Below are 6,738 nucleotides of genomic sequence, written 5' to 3'. Positions count from 1 at the left end.
AGAGGGCCCTCATCGACCACTACCGAGGTAGCTTGAGGGAGGACGTGTGTCGGGAATTGGCCTGCAGGGACACCAACCTAAGCCTGGACCAACTGGTGGACATGTCGATTCGACTAGATACCCTGTTGGCTACCCGCGGACGTCCGGATCCGGGGCCGTCCATTCCATCCCCAGTACCTCCGAGCCTACCCCTATGGAGCTCGGAGGTGCTGCTATGAGGGAGACCAGTAGAGGGGCCGTCCCCTGGATCAACTGTGGCCGCAGAGGACACACTGCTGGTCGGTGCTGGGGAGGGCCTCCTAGGAGTCGAGGCAGTAGGCAGCGCACTGATGAGCCATTCCAGGTGAGTAGGCACCCAACTCACCCAGAGCTCCCTGTTGCGCATATGTGTATAAATGTTGTGTTTCCCGAGTTTTCTCCTCAGTCCCAGCATAAGGCGCTAGTAGATTCATGCGCAGCTGGGAACTTTATTGATCGTCAGTTTACCCATAAGTTAGGAATTCCTATTGTGCCAGTCGATGTGCCCTTCCCTATCCATGCCCTAGATAGCCACCCTTTAGGGTCAGGGTTGATTAGGGAGGTCACAGCGCCTCTCAGGATGAAAACACAGGAGGGGCATGAGGAAATAATTAGTTTGTATCTGATTGATTCCCGTGGTGTTGGGGCTTCCCTGGTTAGCTTCTCATGACCCCACTATTTCATGGCAACAGAGGGCTCTCAAGGGATGGTCTGATCAGTGCTTGGGGAGGTGTGTAGGTGTTTCCGTAGGGGCAACCACGGTGGAAAGTCCGAACCAGGTTCCCACCATGCACATTCCGCCTGAATATGCCGATTTGGCTCTCGCCTTCTGTAAAAAGAAGGCGACTCAATTACCACCCCATCGACAGGGGGATTGTGCGATAAACCTCCAGGTAGGCGCTGCGCTTCCCCGGAGTCACGTGTATCCTCTGTCACAGGAGAAGACGGCGGCTATGGAGACATATGTCACCGAATCTTTGAGACAGGGATACATACGGCCGTCCACTTCCCCTGCGTCATCGAGTTTCTTTTTTGTGAAGAAGAAGGATGGTGGTTTACGCCCGTGCATTGACTACCGTGGTCTAAATCAGATCACAATAAAATACAGCTATCCACTACCTCTGATTGAGTCTTTGCACGGGGCGCGCTTCTTCACTAAATTGGATCTCAGGAGCGCGTACAACCTGGTGCATATTCGGGAGGGAGATGAGTGGAAGACAGCATTTAGTACCACCTCGGGGCACTATGAGTACCTCGTCATGCCATACGGTCTGATGAATGCTCCTTCAGTCTTCCAATCGTTTGTGGATGAGATTTTCCGGGACCTGCATGGACAGGGTGTAGTGGTGTATATCGATGACATTCTAATATACTCCGCTACACGAGCCGAGCATGTGTCCCTGGTTCGTCGGGTGCTTGGTAGACTGTTGGAGCATGACCTGTATGTGAAGGCGGAGAAATGTCTGTTCTTCCAAGAGTCCATCTCCTTCCTGGGACACTGCTTGTCCGCGTCAGGTGTGGAGATGGAGATTGACTGCGTTTCGGCCGTGCGTAATTGGCAGACTCCAACCACGGTGAAGGAGGTGCAGCGGTTCTTGGGTTTTGCCAATTACTACCAGAGGTTTATCCGGGGCTTTGGGCAGGTAGCGGCTCCCATTACCTCCTTGCTAAAGGGAGGGCCGGTGCTTCTGCAGTGGTCGGCTGAGGCGGACAGGGCTTTTAGGCATCTGAAGGACCTGTTTACTTCGGCTCCAGTGCTGGCTCATCCGGATCCTTCCTTGGCATTCCAAGTTGAGGTGGATGCGTCCGAGGCTGGGATCGGTGCTGTACTGTCTCAGCGCTCGGGTACGCCACCAAAACTCCGCCCCTGTGCTTTCTTTTCTAAGAAGCTCAGTCCGGCGGAGCGCAATTATGATGTGGGGGACAGGGAGCTGTTAGCTGTGGTTCAAGCCCTGAAGGTGTGAAGGCATTGGCTTGAGGGGGCTAAACACCCTTTTCTCATTTTCACTGACCATCGTAACCGTACATCCGGGCGGAGAGTAGGTTGAACCCTCGTCAGGCAAGATGGGCTATGTTTTTCACTCGATTTGTGTTTACGCTCACTTACAGACCAGGTTCCCAGAACGCTAAGGCAGACGCCCTGTCCCGACTATATGACACAGAGGAGAGGTCCATTGAGCCCACTCCCATACTCCCGGCGTCGTGTCTGGTGGCACCGGTGGTGTGGGAGGTTGATGCAGACATTGAGCGGGCGTTACGTACCGAGCCTACTCCCCCCCCAGTGTCCGGAGGGTCGGATGTACGTGCCGCTCGAGGTTCGTGATCGATTGATCTATTGGGCTCACACATCACCCTCCTCTGGTCATCCTGGTATCGGTCGGACAGTGCACTGTCTTAGTGGGAAGTACTGGTGGCGCACTTTAGCCAACGACGTGAGGGTTTATGTTTCCTCCTGCTCGGTGTGCGCCCAGTGTAAGGCACCTAGACACCTGCCCAGAGGGAAATTACAACCCCTACACGTTCCACAACGGCCGTGGTCTCATCTATCGGTGGACTTTGTCACAGACCTTCCCCCCTCACAGGGGAACACCACGATCTTGGTCGTTGTGGATCGGTTTTCGAAGGCCTGCCGTCTCATTCCTATGCCAGGTCTCCCTACAGCCCTACAAACTGCTGACGCCCTGTTTACTCACGTCTTCCGGCACTACGGGGTACCTGAGGATATAGTGTCAGATCGGGGTCCCCAGTTCACCTCTAGAGTCGGGGGGCGTTCATGGAATGTCTGGGGGTCTCAATTAGCCTTACCTCAGGTTTTCACCCCGAGAGTAATGGGCAGGTGGAGAGAGTGAACCAGGATGTGGGTAGGTTTCTGAGGTTCTATTGCCAGGACCAGCAGGGGGAGTGGTCGGGATATATCCCCTGGGCAGAGATGGCCCAAAACTCACTTCGCCACTCCTCTACTAACCTTACGCCTTTTCAGTGTGTGTTAGGTTATCAGCCGGTCCTGGCACCTTGGCATCAGAGCCAGATCGAAGCTCCTGCGGTGGACGAATGGTTTCGGCGCTCGGAAGAGACCTGGAACGCTGCTCTTGTACATCTGCAGCGGGCTATCAGTCGACAAAAGGCAAGCGCCGATCGCCACCGCAGTGAGGCTCCGGTGTATGCACCGGGAGATCGGGTCTGGCTCTCGACCCGAAACCTGCCCCTTCGCCTGCCCTGCCGGAAGCTGGGTCAGCGTTTTGTGGGGCCATTTAAAGTCCTGAGGAGATTGAACGAGGTTTGTTATAGGTTACAACTTCCTATTAATTACCGTATTAACCCCTCGTTCCATGTGTCTCTCCTCAGGCCGGTAGTAGCTGGTCCACTCCAGGAGTCTGAGGTACGAGAGGTTCCTCCGCCCCCACTGGACATCGAGGGGGCTCCGGCGTACTCAGTCCGTTCCATCTTGGATTCGAGGCGTCGGGTGGGGGGCCTGCAGTATCTCGTGGAGTGGGAGGGGTACAGTCCAGAGGAACGGTGCTGGGTCCCTAGGAGGGACATCCTAGATCCCTCCATGTTGAGGGATTTCCACCAGAGTCATCTGACTCGCCATGCTCCGCGTCCTCCTGGCCGTCCCCGAGGCCGGGGTCGGCGCACGGCTGGAGCCGCGCATCAAGGGGGGGGGTACTGTCACGCATTCAGCCGAGGCTGCCCCTCCTCCTTGCTCGGGCAGGCTTCGGCGTCACCGGAGTACTAGCTGCTACCGATCTATGTTTCTGTGTTCGACTTGTTCTGTCTTGATTATGTACCCCTGTTTCCCATTATGTTGTATTGTCTTCCCTATTTAACCCTCTGTCTTACACTGTGTGTTGTGTGTGATTGTTATCGTTATCGGCAGTCGTTAGTGTGCAGGTTTGAGTTTGAGTTTGAGTTTATTTTTACAGGGACAGTGCACATTAATCAACGTTTCAGTAAAAGTGCCGGTTTTAGCCAGCCGGCTAATTTTCAACCGCAGTCCCTGGGCAGGTTATTAAAAACAATTACAATATAGACAATAACAACATAGAACAAGACATAGCATACAGACATAGCAACATAGGACAAGCAAGACGTAGCATACAGACAGAGCAACATAGAACAAAAAGCAGCAAGACAAAATTCATAAAAGCAACAAAGTGTTTCCACACCTCACAAGTTACAGACAACAGACATGGAAAGCGGTTATTTCCTCCCTGTGTGGAGATTGTGTATTCTCAGTTTACTTTCTAGTAAAGTACGTTTTCTGATCAGCTCTGTGTCCTGCGTTTGACTTCGCCCACCGCATTTCACTGACGCCTTTGACAATGCATGCATATATTGGTCGTTAATTAACTTGATAACAAATGACGCGTTGTCCTACAACTGAGCAAATCAATGTTGTGCCCCCTTTTTGTTTTGTATAATATCATGTGGGTTCCACAGGTGAGCACAAAGATGATGGAAAGAGAAAGACCATGGGTATTCATAAAACTGTATTACCACTAGGTCAAGGTGACAAACAAGTCAATGAATCAAAATAAATAGCTTCAAAAAATCCCCCAGAATGCAGCATCTCAATTTAGTTGTATGCCTATGGTGTGGGCTCAAGGCATTCTAGCAGAGAGGCTTGTTAAAATGAGCCCATTAATGTAGCAAGCCTTATATAACCAACAATGCCATGTCTGCCAGTGGGAACCCAGTAACTGCACAGACTCCAGGAGCCAGGCTGACAACAGGATGGGATGCTCAAGAGCTTTAGAGCAGTCTGCACCTTCAAAAAACGTATCCTTGTCCAGTTCAGTACAAACACACACTGGGTATTAAAGCCAAATCAATGTGGAGAGAAGGAAGGCTCAGAGGTCCTGGTGTCTGCCATACCATACTGCTACATAAAAAGGTGAAGGATGCCATGTTAGCAATTGGTTCCAATTGACAGAGGATTGGTCATGGTCAGTCTCCTGGATGGAAACCTCGTGAGAATATGGCGATTACACCAGCAAGGGGGCCAGTGTTGAACAATAGAGCACAGAGGAATCTGGCTGCAGTGGAACACACTCACAGTGGATCACAATCTCCCCCTGCTTTAACCCTTCAACTACCAGATGTTCATATACTTAGCAGTGTCTATATTTACATTTTAGTCATTTAGCAGATACTCTTATCCAGAGCGACTTACAGTTAGTGAGTGCATACATTTTTCATACTGGCCCCCCGTGGGAATCAAACCCACAACCCTGGCGTTGCAAGCACCATGCTCTAACAACTGAGCTACAGGAGGCTATATGACCATTATATATACACTGAACAAAAATATAAACGCAACATGTAAAGTGTTGGTCCCATGTTTCATGAGCTGAAATAAAAGATCCCAGAAATGTTCCATATGCACAAAAAGCTTATTTCTCTCAGATTTTGTGCACAAATTTGTTTACATCCCTGTTAGTGAGCATTTCTCCTTTGCCAAGATAATCCATCCACCTGACAGGTGTGGCATATCAAGAAGCTGATTAAACAGCATGATCATTACACAGGTGCTCCGTGTGCTGGGGACAATAGAAGGCCACTCTAAAATGTGCAGTTTTGTCACAATACAATGCCACAGATGTCGAAAGTTTTGAGGGAGCGTGCAATTGGCATGCTGACTGCAGGAATGTCCACCAGAGCTGTTGCCAGAGAATTGAATGTTAATTTCTCTACCAATCATCGTTTTAGAGAATTTGGCAGTATGTCCAACCGGCCTCACAAGCACAGACCACGTGTAACCACGCCAGCCCAGGACTTCCACATCCTGCTTCTTCACCTGCGTGATCGTCTGAGACCAGCTACCCGGACAGCTGATGAAACGGATTAGCATTTCTGTCTGTAATAAAGCCCTTTTGTGGGGAAAATGCCCTCCCAGGCCCACCCATGGCTGTGCCCCTGCCCAGTCATGTGAAATCCATAGATTAGGGCCTAATGAATTTATTTCAATATGAACTGTAACTCAGTAAATTAGTTGAAATTGTTGCGTTTATATTTTTGTTCAGTGTGCCTTCCTTACTAAAGACAGGGTCTACATACAGTATGTCTTGGGAAACAGCTTTGTTCCCTTTTTTGTTACATTTTGTAGACATGGCTATGCATTTTCTTTTAATTGACAGCATTTTATTTTATTTGATCTTATCATGGTCATGCATGGATGAGCTCTACTCTAATCAAATTGCAATTATGACCTGAATCCAGGCCCCTATGCTGAAACCATTTTTTTCATGCAATATTTAATGCCACCACACCCAGTTTCTCCAATTTGCGAGTCATCTGGCCAGCTGGGGCCTCAACTTTTTAGAGGGCGGTTCACTGGAGAGGCTGGGTATTTGAAGAGGCCACTGGCTGACAGGCAGGGCAGTCAGAGGGAGGGACCAGTGAGTCCTGCCAGTTCTCCAGAGGGGCCCTTTGTGGCACAGATTCTGCCCAGATCAGCCTTTCACAGCCCAAGCAAGCCTCGTCTACCACAGGCCCTCAGCTCCAGCTGACAACAAGGCCCCGGCTGCTAATTAGCCGGCTGATGGAGGGGTGGGACTGAAGTGGAACTGTCAGAGCCAAGGGTGGCCACTCTCACTAAAGAGTTCTGAAGTGGGATGGCCAAACAAGTTCCAAAATATAGAAACTGGCAGCATAAAACGTACAAAAATGCAGACATTATTGTATAAATATCAATATTTAATTGCAATAATTCAATATTTC

Source organism: Coregonus clupeaformis, chromosome 25, assembly GCF_020615455.1.
Source record: "Coregonus clupeaformis isolate EN_2021a chromosome 25, ASM2061545v1, whole genome shotgun sequence".
In the NCBI taxonomy this organism is placed as follows: Eukaryota; Metazoa; Chordata; class Actinopteri; order Salmoniformes; family Salmonidae; genus Coregonus; species Coregonus clupeaformis.
Note: the sequence above shows the minus strand (reverse complement) of the source record.